Raw genomic sequence first — 18,938 nt, 5'->3', positions numbered from 1 at the left:
TGTAAATTGATATCCTTTTTTTTTTCAAATGCTCCAATAGCATTTATTTTGTGTCTCATTCTGGGCCTGTGTCTGCTGTTAGTGGGGACTGTCCCATGTGGCTTTGAGTTCCTGGTGGCTTGCACCACTATGGCACCCATCACAAGGAGTGGCAGAGCAAGTTCTCATGAAGACCTATGGAACAGAAACAATACCAATAACCATGGTTATTTTAGGCACATATTAAGATAGAAATCATGCAAATCATCACTGTGTTTTTTCATGACCTTATTATGAATCAGGCATTCCCCATATATTATTTCTAATCCACATGAAACCCAGATTGGACAGAAATTGTTTTCTTCATTTTATGATAGAGAAAATTAAGACTAACAGCTGAGGCAACGTATCTGGCATAGTGCAAGGTGTTTAATGTAGTGAGAGTTGAACTGGGGTTTAAGCGATTCACACAGGCTCTATGCTTTTTTATGTTGTGATGATAGTACCTCCCAGTGACAGCAAAATCAAATTATTCATAAAACTTTTTTTGCTCTTTGATACTTTAAGTTGGGGGAATTGCATCTCAATATTTTGAATAATAAATAACAGGATGATGAACATATTTTACTAGAATATGAAATGAGTGTTCTTTTATTACTAGTACTTATCATTTACACTGTCTAATTCAATAAGCATGTCTCACATTTGTTCCTTACAGCTCTGCATAATATTTTATATCATAATTATAACTTAATCATAACTCAGCCTTATTAAAAACTGACAAGCCCTAGCTGTTGATGTCGTTAGTTTTTCCGCTAGTTATTTGAATCTTGTTTTTTCCTCCATTTAATGGATAATATCCTTTCATAGGGATACAACATGGCCTTTTAAAAGCGTGGGCAAAAATATGCAAATACTTATGTCAATCAATGCAATGTTTCCTAATTAATCTGTTAAGTGCAAGTCTCTGACCACAGTTTTGGATGAGATAGAAAGTATTTATGGTTCTGTAAATCACTTTATATGAACACCAACATATCTTAACAGGGATAAGACAAATGGCACTGGATAGTGTATGCATTTGTAAATAATTCCTAATTACATAAATGCTTCATTCTTGTGGAAATATTTTCTTCTCCTGAAGGCCTATCGGGCTTTATCTATACCTTTCTTGTGACATCTTTTTTTTTCTACCTTACCTTCTGGTTATATGTGCATAGTAAAGAACATATTAGGTGTGGCGAAGGCTGACTTGAATTTAAACTATTTTAGCCGTTTCAGTTTCTGGCTATATGACCTTGGGCAAAAGAGGTTATCAATGAACCTTTGTGGCCTCACTTAGAAATCAGAGTTGCTGTGTCAACTCAAATGTTAATGTGCTTGTGTTTATTTCTGGAAAACAATAGATATTTCTCATATTCTCCACTAATCTGCAAATTAATTGATGGCTGAAACTGTGACATATTCATCATTATCTTTGTGCCTCCCACAGTTACTGCAAAGGCAGAGGAAACTTGATTACAATTATGAAAAGAAAGCTAACAGAGTTCACTTAGTTATTCTGCTTGAAATAACTCATCTCAATATTACAGCCTCAACCTTTCCTTTAATAAATTCTAGTCATTCTTCAAAAAAAAATCATGCAAAATCTATCTACATCCATATATTCCTCCTCCTTCTAACTGGAGATAATCTTGATAAAGGAACATATCTCCTATACCTCTCTGTTATTTCTTTCTTTCAACGTTTAATTTTACATTTGAATTCATAATTTATATTTCCAGTCCATTTAAACTCACTGAGATTAAAGACATACTATTTGTCCTTTTCTGAATACTCCAGTGATCGAAGGAAGTCCCCTGGGATTAACTCCTGTATAGTTTCAGATTGCATATTACTAAATACCAGGCCAGGCTCCAAGCACATTCCATGCTCTAACATCAAAGAGGACCTGGGGCAAGAGAACAAGGTACCTGGTGTAGGCTCTATACATGATATGGTTAGGTTTTGTGTCACCATTCAAAATTTCATCTTGAATTATAGTCCCCATAATCCCCATGTGTCAAGGGAGACACCAGGTGGAGGTAATTGAATCATAGGGGTGGTTTCTCTCATGCTGTTCTCATAATAATGAGTGAGTTCTCAAAAGGTCTAACGGTTTTGTAAGCGTTTGATAGCTCCTTCTGCATTCATTCTCCTCCCTGCTGCCTTGTGAAGAAGGTGCCTTGCTTCCCCGTTGCCTCCCACCATGATTGTAAGTTTCCTGAGGCCTTGCAGTCATGTGGAACTGTGAGTCAATTAAACCTCTTTCCTTTCTAAATTACATAGTCTCAGGCAGTTCTAAGTTAACTAATACAATACATGTGCATGAAATCTCTTTAATTATGGGTCAATGGCTTTCATCAGTTTTGGAAAATTCCAACCATTATCACTTCAAATATGGTCTGCACTTCTATATCTCCTTTTTCTCATTCTGGATAGTCTTTGTATTAGATCACTTGTGTCTCACATGTTTCTATCACTAATCCTATTATTGCAGAAATGTTTTCTTTTTTGTGGTTTAAATTAATATTTTATTCTGATACATCTTCAAGTTCACAAATCCTGATTTCTGCTGTGGCCAGTCTGCTGATAACTCTTTTAATAAATTCTTGTTTTTGAATATTGTATAACTTTTATGTGTAGAATATTTATTTGCTTTTAAAAATCCACCCTTTCATTCATTTTTTTCTTCTTTCCCTCTTTCTTCCACATTGTCACAGTTATTTTAAAGTTCTTATCTGATAACTTCAATATTTGGATTATCAGTATTTGTATTGTTTGTTTTTCCTTTTCTCTTCATTATTTTCAATAGTCTAATAAGTTTTATTACATGCCAGACAAGTGTATAATAGAACCACAGAGGACACAGAAGATCAAAGTCAGGTTACTTCTCATTAATTCTATTTCTCAAATGATATGCTCCTGAACTTTTACTAATGGCCTAGCAGATTTCTGCAACCTCAGCTTTTAAAGTTTTGCTTCATAAAGAATTTTGGCCTACCTCTTTAGCTTACTTCTCACTGGTTTCAAATTCTCACAACAGTTTTGAGAAAGAAACTAGCCTCATTTATTTCATGACCCCTCCAGCTTGTGAGTACTATGAGAGTGCCAGAAACTCCACTCTGCTTTTCCAGCTCAGTCCTCTAGCTTCCCACATCACTAAATGACTCAGCAAATGTTTTACTTAGATTTAGACCTGCATTAACGAGTCCTCTTGTATCCAATTCATTTTAATACCCTGCAAAACTACCAAAATCTTGCTGACTTCTTTTTTCCTCAATAGAATCATCCAGCATGAACCAAACTAGCATCTGTCTGAGCTCAACATAGACAAATGGCTCTAGAACAAAAATGACTGAAGAAAACCAAGTTACCAAGGAAGAGTGTTTTTCCTTCTCAGATTTATTAAAATTTTAATAGCGAGATAATTTTAGGCTTATAAAAGTTGCAAAAATAATATAATTTCCATGTATCCATCACCATGTATTCGACCATAGAATAGTTATCAAAAGTAAGAAAATAACCATAGTGCAATATCATAATACTGTTAACTCTAGTTCAGACTTTTCATCAGTTTTGTACTACTTTGCTTTTTGTAACCAAGAATCCAATCCCAGGACTTTACCTTACATTTATTTGTCATGACTCCTTAGTCCCCTCCAATCCATGATGGTTCCTCAGCTTTCCTTGCTTTTCATGACTTTGACATTTTAAAGAGCATTTGTCTGGCATTTGGTAAGGTATCCTTAAACTGGGGTTTGTTTGTGTTTTTCACGTGATTTACCTGGAGTTATGGTTGTTGAGAAACAATAACATAGAGGTGAAGTGCTCTTATCATTTTATGCCAGAGGGTGGGGGTGAGACATGATATCAACATGACTTATCTCTGGTGATGTCAACTTTGATCTTTTAGTTAAGGTCACATAAGCAGGGATAGATAAAGAAATACACAACTGTGTACTAACCTATGCACACACACACACACACACACACACACCTACCTATAACTAATTACCTATTTGCCATCTATGTATGTATGTATGTATCTATCTCAATAAACATAAATATATACTGATATATTTCACCTTAACCAAGCACCACAGGATTTAGTCTATCCTCACCTCAAAGAGGTGAAGCCTGTGGTGCTTGGTTAAAGTGAAATTATATCAGTATATATTTATGTTTATTGGGATAGATATAAGTATATATATTACCATTATATATATTAAGTATATATAAAGTATATCTATTAAATATATATAATCAGTATATATATTAAATATATATAATCAGTATATATATTAAGATTTGAAGCATCTTACTCCCACAATGGGAAACCTGGATCCCATTACCTACAATTTATATATTTATTTGTTCATACTTGGTATGCATGTAATATAATTTCAGAATCTCTCATCTGTACTCTTATGAAAAACAAATTTACCAGCTATCATACTGTGTTTATAAACAGCTATTTTGGTCTTTATACCTATAGTTTACACACACACACCTTTTCAATGTTACTTAAGGCAGCTCCTTTCTTTCTCTTATCCTTCAGTGTTGTTATATGATTCATTTGTCATAGAAAGAAATTATTTGCCCCAGTCTATATTCCATTCTTCTCTAAAGTCTCAGTTGAATTTTGCTTTACTTTTGCTTAGAATACAATCCTCTTTGTGTGTGTCTATGTGTGTAATATGATGGTGGCCGCCAAGATGGCCCCAATGACCCCTGCCTACTGGCGTTTGTTCTTTGACTGCTCTCCTCTCCTGGAGTATGCATGGAGCTTATTGACTCACTTACAATAACAGCCAAGTAGAAGCAGGGGGTGTCGTTTCTGAGATTAGATTACCAGATAGCTGTGACTACTATCTCTACTATGCTCTCACAACCTCTGTCTCTCAGAGTCAGTTCTCAAGTTGTGAGAAGCCCTAAGGAGAGTGCCAAATAACAAGGAATGGATGTATCCAGCCAGCAGCCACTGAGGACTTCAGCCTGCCAAGAACAATGTGAGAACAAGTTTAAAAATTGCATCCTTGTACCCACACCATTCCCACAACAGTCATATTTACTTTTAGACAATAGATATTGATATCCAGAACAGAATGCTATTTCAGTTCTTAGTTAATAATACCAGTTAGCGTTATCAAAAGGTACTATTTGTTTCTTGTAAAGGTCAATATTAAAAGGGGTAAAGGAAGGTATGCAAAATGCTTAATATGTGTTCAGATGATATTGATTCTCAATAAATGTTAGCTGTAAATAACATTCTATATTTTTCACTAGTTCAATGATTATGTGCTTATATAACCCAGACACCATGATAAACCCGCTGATAAAGCACTGAGGATAGATTGGGGTTGAACTCTGCCCTTACGTACCTTAAAGCCTATTTGGGGAACTGGAAATTAAACAAATAATTACCAAAATAACTTAATGAAATATAGGGTGTTTACCACAGATGCTTAACATTAAGGTATTGTTCAGTAAACCACCACTGATAAAACTAAACAATGAGAAATGCTCAACTAGCTAATGAATACTGGGTAGGGGGTAAGTTATCTCACCACAAATAGAATTTCAGCTTGAAATATGAAGAGAATATTCAATTGAGTTATCTTTTAAAATGAATGGAGGAGGTGTGTGCGTATGTGCACGTGTGTGTGCATGTGTGTGCATGTATGTGTGTGCGCACGTGTGTGCGTGTGCGTGTGTGCATGCGTGTGTGGGTGTGTGTGCATGTGCATGCGTGTGCGTGTGCGTGTGTGCGTGTTTAAAAAAACCTGTGGTTACAAAAACATTATTTTGCTACTTAAAGTGAAAAACTTAAGCTACTTGGAAAATGGTCCCTATGTGTAAATACATGCCTGAAAAATGGAGATTAGCATCACAGTTTAGAGTGGCCAACTTATACAGATTGCCCAGGCCCATCCTGACTTTAAAACCAAAAGTCCCACATTCTGTGAACCACCTCAGTTTCAATCAAACTAGGACAGCTGGTCAACCCACTTAACATGTACTTTTAATTGCATTTGGAAAACCGCAAATAAAGAATTCTCTATCTTAAAAATGTTATGGTATGGAAAGATTCTGTCTAGTGGAAAAAAATAAGTCTACCATAAGTATGTCTTTACTTCAAGACCTCTGAGAGTAGATAAACTCACAAACCAGACCAAAATCTCATTGTCTGGAGAATTACCAGAGCATTCTGAAAAAAATTGAATAATTCCCGAGAGAGAAGCTCAGCAATGGAGAAAGGAGAACTCTTAATGCTTTCCTTCTAAAACTCAGATTGAACTTCTTACTGCTAAAAGAGTATACATTCCATTTTTGTTAACATAAAAATATATACTTACAAAAAACATTATTAACAAATCTGCCTGGCTTTTTCATCTTTTACTTTCTTTTGTCTTCCTATGACTGTAGTTGAATTCAGTATCTGCAAATAATGCACGCTGAATAAATGTTTGGAGAGAAAATGAATGGATCAGAACGGAGAAATTTAAAAGCATAAATAAATAAGTGACTGAATGAATGAAATAAGTAAATCCTTTCTATGGGCTGCAATATTACTACCTGCTTTCAGCTTGACAAAAATAAGGATTGTTAGGCTAGCAGATAAATGTATGCTATTTGAATTATTTGAAAACACAAATCTCCCATTATTTACCGGTTATGGGAAAATTATTTGATGTTAAAAGTTTGTACATCAATGGGATGGGTAACTTTGTACATACTAAGATGAACCATCTTTAAGCAAATGAAATACTATTAGTAATATGGCTACAGTCGATATTAATTAGTTAAAAGAATGTGCTAATGTGGCCAAGAATGGGGGATTAATTGAGAGACAGGCAGTGTCCTCGCTCTGTTTAGAAGCTAGAGTCTCTACACTTTGTCCTGGTCCGTCTTACTAGAAATCCGTTATTTACTCACTTATCCAATTACTTGAATTTGCATTGTCTCTTTATTGTGAACCCGAGAAAAGGCTATGGATTGAGAAGTCCATCCTTGCTACATATTAGGTGGGTGACATTGGATTAGTTAGCATTCCTTGAGACCACAAATGGATAGAAAAAAAAAAAAAACTGACAATATGTAACTTGCAGAAAACACATCCATTTGCAAATACTGATCTCTATTATTTGAGTTTTATTTTAATCATATAACAAAAATAGTCAAATGAATGGGTTGAACATTTTCAGTATTACAGTGATCACTCCTGATTTCTAATGAAAATTATCATTATATTCATATTTCTTCATTTTAAAATCAAAGTTATATATTTAAAATTACAAAAAATATATATTAGAATGTGTTATACGTGATTATACCTTAGTTCCTGACAAATGTTAGGCACCTCTTCACACTGACCTTCTTCTGTTTAAAGCTGTTCTTTCTTACCCTTCCTCTATTTCTCTTCCCTCCCCTTTTTTTAACCTTCTGCTGTTCTCCCTTCTCTCTCCCTTTGCATTAACTCTTTATTTTGTTTTGTGGTGGATTTAAAGATGACCAGAAATGCATCCTACTTTCAAGAAGCTGATGATGGCCTTATTTAAATATGTACTGACTGATGTATATTACATTACATAGGAGAAGTGACTTAAGAAGCATATGGATACACTACTACTGTAGTTAGAGACGGGGTGCTACTTCCAGTCACAAAAGTAAGAAAAGTTTTGGTGGAGCAAGGATATGTAAAGCAGAGGTAAAAATGGAAAGTGAAGCAATAGCATCCTCTCTTTCTGCTCTCCTCTTGCAAATGTTAAAGTCTATGGCTTTGAGTGGCCGTGAGATCCTAAAGGTGGAGTTCTGAGGAAACCCATTCCTTCAGCTAATGGGATCTTCAGAGCATAACTTCTGCTAACAAGACCTTGAAGATCAGAACTTACCTTGTGATTGAGCATTCGAATAAACTTTACAGTCTGGAGTAGGTAGCATAAGAGTAAGATTGTAGGAGCTTAAAAAAAAAAAAAAGGAACACGTGAGAAAGAAAAGTGTGACTGTGGTAAGTGAGAAGGCCACTGAAGATACTGATGATCACTTCCAGTTATACAATCTATACTGAAGCACTTTACTTGAGACCCCACTGGAAACACACACAGGTTACGGTGGCTGATGTCTATGATTCTTTGTGGCTCTGCCCTTCCATCCTCTGAAACAGTAAGAGATCATCAAGGATATGTGTAGGATAAGGCAACATTTTAAATAAAATTGCTCTTAGAATTCTGGAGGAATGATTGGGAAAGGTTAAATAGATCAACAAAAGATGAAGTATCAGTGGCTCCTGACATCAGACTTCAGGTTGCATTTTGACTCAACATGACCTATTCTACCAGCAAGGCTAAGCCAAGTAACATATGGCATTGGCCAAATGCATTTTCATAGATCTTCATCTTCAAGCCATTCCCATAACTGCATTAAGATCTCATCTTCCTAGGAGGAGTCTGGCAGCAGTGAATACAACAGTCAAAATTTTCCAATTCTTCTAAATATTTTTTTTTATTTGAGCCTCATAAGAGCCCACTGAGATAAAAAGAGATCAATACTGCATTTTTTTCTTTTGCTGCTTAGAAAACTGTTATCTTCTAACTTCATGTATATGAATTATTTTTTTCAACTTATGTAAGTATTCCTTGACCTCTCCAGATGGAATGAGACACCTTGTCATATTCTTTTATAGCATGTCAAGCTTTTCACTCATTGCCTTCATCCCAATTTTAGCACATTTGTAACTTGCAAAGTTTTTTATTAAAAATATATCTTACTAGAACATAAACAACATAAAAGCAGGGATTACATTTGTCTTGTTAATAAAACAAATTTCAAAAGGTAGAAAAGAAAAAACATGGAACAAAAAGAAATATAGATAACATACGTGAAAAATTCAGAGAAGTGAAAGATTTTAAGGGACTTAGGTCTGAGAATATTCTCAATCCTAAAACACTGAAGTTCAATTTCCTCTAATTCTTTAGTGCTTATGACAGAGCCTTCCACATAGTAGGTACTTTAAAATACAACAATAAATAAATGAATTACAAATCAATAAAATTTACAATAAAGAAAATTGATATTCGGAGTACTGAACTACATAAATCATACTCAGAAAGTATGAGAAGAATGTACTAGAATCCACATTTTCTGAGCAGATTCCAATGTGTTGCATAATATCCTGTTTACTTTTTGCTGTAAGACTACTATATGAGCTGGTAATCCCAATAGTGGATATATGTCCAAAGGATATTAAATCCATGTGTTGAAGCCATATCTGCACTCCCGTGCTTATTGTAGCTATTCAAAATAGTCAAGACATGACCCCACTTGTGTATCTACCAGAAGGTAAATGGATAAAGAAAATGTGGTATAGATATACAATGCAATACTCTGAAATAACAGCCTTAAAAAAGAATGTAAATCCTATCATTAGTAACAACATAGTTAAACGTGAAGGACATTATGTTCAGTAAAACACACCAGGTACAGAACGACAAACACATCATGATCTCACTTTTACTGCATATAACATTTTAAAAAGTCAAATCCATAGAAGCAGAGAGTAAAATGGCCTAAAGGTGGGGGAACTGAGGAGATGTTGGTCAAATAATATACAATATAAATTAGATAGAAGGATTAAGTTCAAGAGATCTATTGTATAATATGGTGACTATAGTAAATAACCAAGTGTTGTATATTTGAAAATTGCTGAGAATAGATTGTAAGTGTTACCACCACAAAACTGATTGGTATGTTAGGTGCTGGTTCATATTAAGTAGCTCGACGTAGCCATTCTACAAGAATACATGGATCAAAAGAGCGCATTGTCACCACAAATAAATACCATTTTTATTTGTCAATTAAGAAATGCATTTTAAGAAATTTCAAAAGGTAGAAAAGAAAAAATGTGGAACAAAAAGAAATATAGATAACATACATGAAAAATTCAGAGAAGTGAAAGATTTTAAGGCACTTAGGTCTGAGAATAATCTCAATCCTAAAGCACTGAAGTTCAATTTCCTGTAATTCTTGAACCAAGCTTCACAAAAGCAATTATCACATAATTTGTTGATTTCTTTCCCAAGTGAATGTTTGCCAAACACTCCCATCAAAGACTTCATATGCATTAAATATTTATGCCAAGCTGTTACATAGAAAACTTGAGTATATACTTTGCTTTTAGAATTAATTTATTTCTAATTTTTAATGCAATGTAATTAGCTGAATTGCTCTTAGAATATAATCACTTGTTATATGTTTGAATAAGTTAAGCATGGCTTTGTAGAAATGTGACTGGTTTATAATTATCTAGGAGCCTGAAATGTTCCTTGTGGCTAAAATGATATGATCAAACTTAGTGGCCACTTAAATAGAATGACATTAAGCATGACTTTATGCAAGGAGTCATTCCAGGAAAAATTTGCCTTGTTTCTCTGTTTACTTTAATCAAAAATGAAAGTGAGGGGTTCTGAAGGAAATCCCTTAGATGATACCACATCTGTAGGTGAGGCAGTGTAGCCAATACACTGGCACACCGCCTGCAAGACAGAATGCAATGTATGACCTTGGTCAAGGTTATTAATATTGCTCAGCCTGGATTTTCTGATGTTGAAAATTAGCACATTAGACTAAACATTCTCTAAAGAACTTCCTTCTTTTCACTCTGCACATTTTTAAAATAGAGCATATGCTAAACTAGGTCTTGTGACATTAGGGATGACGCCTTCACATTATCACAAAGATGTATAATTGTCACACCAGATTTATACAGTGTTTTCCTACTAGGTTTTCACAACAAGTGGAGGAGTAATGATATTATCATCCTCAATTTATGGTTTAGGGAGATAAATCGAGGTTCAAAGAAAATCAGAGTCTGATGGTTAACAGTTCCAAAGGTTTCTGGGAAGAGTTGCTACCCAATATTTATCTACTTTTATTTCTGACCTCATTGAAGATCGGATAAAACACTTCTGTTTTTGACCTCTTTGAGGAGTATAATTGATCTTCACTTAATCAGATGACTTGTAATACTTTTCCCCCTTGAGATTCAGTCTGTGGAGTGTCATTTAACACTTTCAAATTCAACCAGTAATGTTGGCTTTGTCTATCGGCACATGTGCGATGGCCCTCCCTTCTCAATCCTCAAGATATGCAGAGTGAGGAAGAACTGCATGAATACTGAGCATTGGTGATGAGGATGTCTTTACTCTGGAATCTGCCTGGCCTGCCGTTGGCGTTGAATCCCTTACTCAATGTGAGAACACAGAAAGGAACTCATGGCGTGGCAGTTAGGAGAATGACATATTTGCTGGCCTTTTCATGATAAAAGTATTATTAAAAATGGAATTTTTGACATAATCTCAAATTTGTTAGTGATATGATGTTACACTTTAGGAAATAATTTATCTGTCTTATCATTCAATAATTGCCACTCATAATAACAAGGATACTATAAACAATGATAATACCTATTATTTCTTCACTATTTGCTAGGTGACAATGTGCTAAGCAATTTTATACACACCACTGCATTAAAGTCTTCAAACTTATCTACACAAAGCTACCATTGTACAAGTTTTATGGATGGGGAGACTAAGAGCAAGATTAAGACTGAGTTTATGTAACTTAACATTTACTATAACCTAGGTCAGTGGGGATTCTGTTCCTGGTTGTACGCTAGAATCATTTGGAAACTTGAAAAAATGCCATGTCAGTACCTCAAGTTACTTTAATTTAAATAGCCTACTTATTGCACATAATGGCATTTTTAATGTGTAGAGCTATTGTGTCTAAGATGCTGGTTAAGCTAAGATAAAAAGAGACTGTCTTCAAAGTGCTCCAACACTGTAGAGGCAAAAGCTACAGAAACTAAATTAATTGCAGTAAAATATTACAAGTCCAGTATTAGTGATGTGTCAGCACCACATTGGGAGACAGGGAAATGTCATTTGTATAATTTATTTAATCTTGGTTTATTTTCTCATTTATAAATGACAATAGCATCTGCACCAAGGTTGTTGAGAGATTAAATTGGATAACTTATGTTATGGGTTCTAAGTACTGCATTTGGCAAATAGTAAGTGCCTAAAATTGAGCTCTTCTTTCTATGTATATGAAGAACCCAGTTCTCCATTTGTGAAATAGTGACCACAATACTCCCTCCACAGGTTCCTGTGAGGATCAGACAACACCACAGATGTAAAAGTCCTTTGCAAAATACACCAAACAGATGTAAATTGTTTTTATGGTTTCAAATATCTAGACTGGAAGACATATTGGATCCTTCTCTATGAATCAAGTTCTGCTATTATCCCAGACCCTTCCCAATTGGCTTATTTTGGAACATATAATTGTATTTAAAACAATTACTCTCTTTGCACTCTCTAGAATTGTGTATGTGAATTTGGCTTCTTGTCCTGAAATATCCACCCATAGTCAAGGTACAGGGTGCAGGCATTGTCCGATGATCATCGCTTAGACATAGAGTACATCAGAACCTTGAAAATTCTTGCTCGTATTTATTTCATCTGTGTTTTCTCATTATCAATTACCCTTACTTAGCCATTCCAGCATTCTGGTCACAAACGGATAAAGGCATGCTGACATTCTTTTTTTAATTCTGAAAAACGCCAGGTCTATATTTTGAAGGAGCTGGCTGACTTGAGGCAATGACCCACTTAGGTTTTATTTCATCATTCTTTTTGTACTCCCCATGACTCTTAGGAGGAAGAAAAAAATCAAACACCATCCACAAGAAAAGACAGCACTCATCCTCAAAACGACTTTTATAAGTCTGTGGGTTAAGCATAAGGAGTAGACAGAGCCTGGGCCTGGGCATTAGGGTCCTGAATTTTACTCCTGTGCCTGCCAGGAAGTCCCTGGTCCTTAGGAGGCTGGGTTTGGAGGAAGCAAGATGGTAGGTTATGAAAATTCAAAACAGCCTACTTGTGAAGAAGTGGAGCAAATCCAGAAGGTACTTTTAAGCAATTGATTCTGTGGCAGAGTTACAGCGACAAGCTTAGTGTTTGGATTCTATGACCACAGTCTCTTGATATGTACCTGTTGTTTCCTTTAGTGAATATGAGACTGATTTGAAAACAAAAGGCATCCGAGGCTCCTATCATTCAGACTCTGATGCCCGAGCTCCCACCACTTCTTTCGGTGGAAGAACTAAAATCCTTTTTCATAATAAAACTAGTCCCAACTTTAGACAATCTTGGAACTTGCTTCCCTTTGTAAAAGTGAGCATGCTTCCTTCTCTTTGCAATGGAAATGATGTCATAGTTAGACATTTGGTTATTATTTTTAAGGATTCTCTGCTTTTTGTTTAAAACATGCCATGCTCCTACATAATTCCTATCTTTCCATTGCTTAACTCTTCTACTGGATCTCCCTTTGCATACACGTTAGAGTCTAAGCCTCAAGCATCATTTCCACCCCTCTTCCTCTATTCCTCTTTCCTTCCTGTGTCTGCACAAACTGCATCATTTTCCCACTATGTCTGCTTGGTCTGAGTATGTTCTAGTGCAGGGATAGCAAGGGACAAGACGACCCTCAAGGAGCTTGAATTCTAATGGAAATAAGAAAATACTTTCAATTTCCAGAGCACAAGGTTGTCTTCTCCATACCTCATCAAATTCCTCTCAGCTCTCTGGAAACGCTCTTTCTTCTTCAGGTGTCTTAGCTGGCAGCAGGTGGCTTTTCAATGCCCATTGGTCGTGACAGTGCAGCCCTCCCTAAAGGCCTTGATGGCAGCCTCCCCGTGAGGGTCTTACACATTACAAAGGAGCTGTGGGCATGGCAGTTGCCACAAGTCTTTTTAATCTTTCACTTAACTGTTGCTCTTCGCACAAAAAAAAAGCTCTTTGAGGAAAAGAACTATGATTGCTGCCTTGTCCCCCAACCTAGCACAGTGCCTAGCCTAAGAAGACATGAATTAATGCTGAGGAAATGAATGAATGAATGAATGGATGAATATTAAATCCATGAATGAATGGTTGTTATGACAAACACACCTTCAGACAAGGCAGACATTCCTTATGGAAGATCACTCACTGCCACTCAGTGTAAGATCAGGGCTGCCTAAACACATTTATTAACAAGATACATGGTATGTTTACGTCCATTCAACAATTACTCTTGCAGTGAAACAAGAAGTAGAAGAAACAAACTTGGTGTTCTCATGTTCAAGAGTTCCTTTTATGTGTCAACTTGGCTGGGCCAGGTGAACAGATATTGGGTCAACTATTACTATGGATGTTTCTGTGAAGGTGATTTCTGCATGAAATTATTCTCTAAATTGGTGGACTTTGAGCAAAATAGATTGACCTCTCTAATGTGGATATTGTTCAATCAGTTAATGATTTCTTCCTCCCCAAGCAAGAAGGGATTCGGGCAGCAGACTGCCTTCCACTTGAACAGCAAAACCTCCCTGGGTTTCACCCTGCAGACTTTGACTCGCATCTCCACAATCATGAGTTAATTTCTTAAAGTCTTGCACGCATGTGCTTTCTCTATATGTATATATATGTGTATGCAGAGAGAGAAACATATGTGCACACACATGTACAAACACACACATTGTTTAGGTTCAATTTCTGCAGAACTCAAATACATCATGAACTTACAGAATTTTGGATATTTGACAAATCTGAGGAATCGCAGAGGCGGTCCTCTCACCTTTTCTGAGCTGAAGAGCTCCTCTGATGAAGTCTGAAGTAGGGAGCAGGTGAGTACTTCCAGTAATTAAGCAAAGAAGAGAATCATCTACCGAATGCATTTATTATAAATATTAAATAATGGACTCAGACTCCCTATGCTATGAATTCCTTGACTATTAGAATGCAATATGCAGATATCAGCACATTTAGAAACTGAAGACATTGCAATCACCATATTTTTGTCATTTTTAGTCACGCCCTTTTACATGAATGCAGAAAAGTGTAATTATAAATAATAATATGGGCCATTTATTAGTTGTTTCATACTTTTTCTTAAGAGTATATATTAGACATATTCATGGAAAGCATTAAGTAGTTATGCATATATTATCTCGTGCTTTTCAACATAAATCTACTGCTACATACATTATATTATTCCCATTTTCCCAATGATGAAAGAGATGTACATGGTTGTTATACAAACTATCTAAAGTCATCCATTTAAAGGTATAAACTGAGGATTTGAAGTCAGGTTTCTCTGATTCCGGAGTGTGCATACTTGCTGCAATAAGGAAGTAATCAGTGACAAATATATACACAGGTTTCCTTTTTTCAATAAGAACTATTGTGATTGAAGCAGACGCTGTTGTTTTCTAGCTCACATCGCCTCACTACTCACCTTCACATGGCAAGGGGCATGTCCTGCAGGCACCTGTGTCTTTCTGCCTGAAAGTTCTCTGGTGTGTGTGTGTGTGTGTGTGTGTGTCTGTGTATGTGTCTCTGTGTGTGTGTGTGTCTGTGTGTGTTTTGTTTACTCCTGGCTGGAAAGCTTGCTGGCCTTATGCGTGGAACTAGCTTTAATTACCAGAGGATTATTGCCTTCAGAGAAATACATCTTCCATCCAAGGACATCAGGGTAAAAGCATGAAAACATACCAGTGTCCTCATCCCTCAGTTGGGATAGCTCTGAGGCATGATCTGTGGTACCTTTTAGCATTCTCCAGTGGAATTTTGCTTTAGTCGCCCATGATGACTACTGAATAATTTTGCAAATTTTATTGGCCACACTTCCTTCCTTGTCTTGGTGTCCCGCTGTTCCACTGGTGATTCTTTAGATCTCTCTCAGATCAGTTACTGCCTCTCCAGTCCTTGCCTCAGGGTTCATTTCTAGGAGGACCCAAATTGAGATAGTAATATGAAATTTTTGGAAATTTTCATATATTTTACCCATTACAGATTAGTTAAATTCCCCAGCGCTTTCGTGTTTCCCTTGTAAATGCTTTCCAGTATGATCGTCTCTGTCCTTGAAGCTGAGGACAGGAAGGCAAATGCCTAGATTACTAAAATTGTTTCTGCAAAATCCCAATACAGTAATTAATACCTATTACCAGTGCATGTGGGGAAATGTTGTCTGAGGCAATGTTTGCGTATTTATCTACTCTGTAGACTTTTAAGAGCATGCCCTTTTTGCAAACACCCTCAGGGTACATGTACAATAAAGAATTCTGTTAATTAAAATGCAGCTATTGCATTAATAAAACATCAGATAAAACTGCAGAAAGTGGTTTGATAGTCCCACATTTTTGTTTATTAGGTCAGAATTTTGCTGTATCCCCCAACTTTCTTTCTTTAATAGGTCTTTCTTTATTACTCTCTGAGATAGCTAATTGAGGCTAGGATCATGAACACCTGGAACCTCAATGAGACCTGTACTGATTTCAGAGGAGCCAGGGATGGGAATTATAGCACACTTTGGGAGGCATCCAGATGGAACGCTGGTGATGTGGAGAGAGGAAGCCCAAGGATAAACAGTGGGAGGAATTTTATTATGTTGATTTTCACTTTGCTGTATTATTTCCTTCTTAAACGTTTAGTTCCCTTCCCCACCATACAAAAGCACTGCTTCCATGTTCCATTGAATCAAAGCATGTCACTGTAGTCCCATCAAATTACACTTCCTGCATGTTTACCTCTGTAAAATAAGGGTGATTACTCAATACATTTGGCCAAAATATCTGAATCCTTTAGAGAGCCCTGAGAGAGGATTTCTTATAAAACATTCACTCTGTTTTCTTCTCTATAAACCCGTTGAAGTGGCTTCATGACTATTTTATTATGGAGACAACCAAAACCTAAAATCACATTTATGCAAAAAACATGGTGTTTCTCAAACACTCACAGGAATTGTACGCTTCCATGTTGGGGGACATGGTGTTTTATTCTCATGGAATAATAACATCCTTATCCACAGAATTGGAATCATTAATATTTATGAAATAATTTATACTTGTTAAGCTTTTCTTAAATGATTTTTGTTTTATAACTTTTAAGTTTACTGTTCACAACAGATCAAAGAAGCTGGTTCTATCATTAGTCCCATTTTACAGACGAGTCTATGTATCTTTTTAGAGTTCCTTCTTCACATAGATGGTAAAAAAAAAGTCTTGCATTCTTAGAAACTTCATAAATGTGCCATCCAATATCAGAGTCACTGGCCACATTAAATTAAAAGCAAAAACTAAATGTCTAATCACATGTAAATGAGTTAAAATTTTAAAAAGTTAAAATTTAGTGTCTCAGTCATATTGACCATAATCTTTTTTCCCATAATCAATTCTTTTAATTTTTTGAGGTATGACTAGCAAGTAATAATTATATATATTGAAGGTGGACAATATGGTGTTTTGATATGTCTGTACATTGTAAAATAGTTAACACAACCAAGTAAATTAATACATTCAGCATCCCACAGTTATCTTTTTTTATGAGAACACTTGAGATCCACATTTTAGCAAATTTCAAGTGTACAATACGTTGTTATTAACTAGAGTCATCATATTATATGCTAAATATTCAAAATTTATTTGTGTTATAACTTGAAAGTTTATATTTTTTTCCTTTTTTCCTTTTCTCATGCCCACCCTCAGTCCCTGATAAAAACCATTCTCTTCTCTTTTACTACAGGTATAACTTTTTTAAAAAAGATTTCCACTTATAACTGAGATCATGTAGCATTTGTCTTCCTGTATCTGGCTGATTTCATTTAACATAATGTCCTTCAGGTTCATCCAAGTTATTGCAAATGGCAAGATTTTTTTACTTTTTTAAGGCTAAATAATGTTCCATGTACTCTATGTAAATACCAAATTTTTTATCCATTTATACATCAATGGACACTTTGGTGGTTTCCATATTTTGACTACTGTGAATAATGCTGCAACATTTTTCTGCCATTGTAATGTTTCACTCAGAAAGTGCAAATGTCTCTTCAAGATTGTGATTTTGTCTCATTTGAAAATATATCCAGAAGTGGACTTGCTGGATCATATTGTAGTTCTTATTTTAGTTTTTCGAAGAATCGCTACAATTCTCTTAGGATCCTTAGGGTGTCACTTGAGCAGCCAAAGCCTCTGTGGCCAGCGGTGCCTCTGCTTGAGTTTTGTTCATACCTGCTGGGCTTGTTCCGTCCACTTGGCCTGACCTGCTATGCTTGGCTTACGCTACTGTTCTGAATCCCACATCTGCCAAGGGCAAGCCAGGAGTGGAGTGGAGATGGGTGTGTGGGCAAGTGAGCCTGAGGTCTGGCCACTGCATACAGCCGGGCACGCTGGCTGCTGCTGCGGTGAGGGCAGTTCCAGGCAACACCACAGGTGTCAGCTACATGCAAGCCTGCTGCTGGATAAGACATACTGCAAGCAGCTTCTGCTGAGGTCACCAGCATCTGACAAGGGGAATGCCATGATGCCCAAAAGCTTGGTGATGACAGGAACCCTAGAGCCTCAAGGGCAATACAGTGTCACAACTCTGGCTCAGGGAGCCCGAGGACTCGGCTCCCAGAAGGACTGTAGCTCCTCTCTCCTTCTCATTGCCATGGTGAGTGGGGGTGGGGTCCATGTTTTACCCCTGTTTGTGCTACAGCTCTTTTAGTCCTGCCATTCGGTGGGTCCTGCATTCTTGTCCCATGTTCAGGAAGAATGAGGTTCACAGACAACTGGAGGGTGAGCCAGGTGGAGAGGAGCTTCATTGAGTGACACAGCAGCTCACAGGAGACCTGAAGTAGGTAGCTCCTTTCTGCAGGCAGGTCATCCCAACACGTGCCCAGCTTTCAGCAGAGAGGAGACCCACAGTGGGTAGTTCCTTTCTGCAGGCAGGCTGTCCTGATGTGTTGAGGAGACCCTGAGTGAGGAGCTCCTTCCTGGCAGTTGATATTCCCAACCCCAACATCTGTCTGAGTCAGGCTGGGTTTTTATGGGCTCAGCGGGG

Source organism: Colobus angolensis, unplaced genomic scaffold, assembly GCF_000951035.1.
Source record: "Colobus angolensis palliatus isolate OR3802 unplaced genomic scaffold, Cang.pa_1.0 Scaffold17, whole genome shotgun sequence".
Taxonomy (NCBI): domain Eukaryota; kingdom Metazoa; phylum Chordata; class Mammalia; order Primates; family Cercopithecidae; genus Colobus; species Colobus angolensis.
This window is presented reverse-complemented; position numbering follows the sequence as displayed.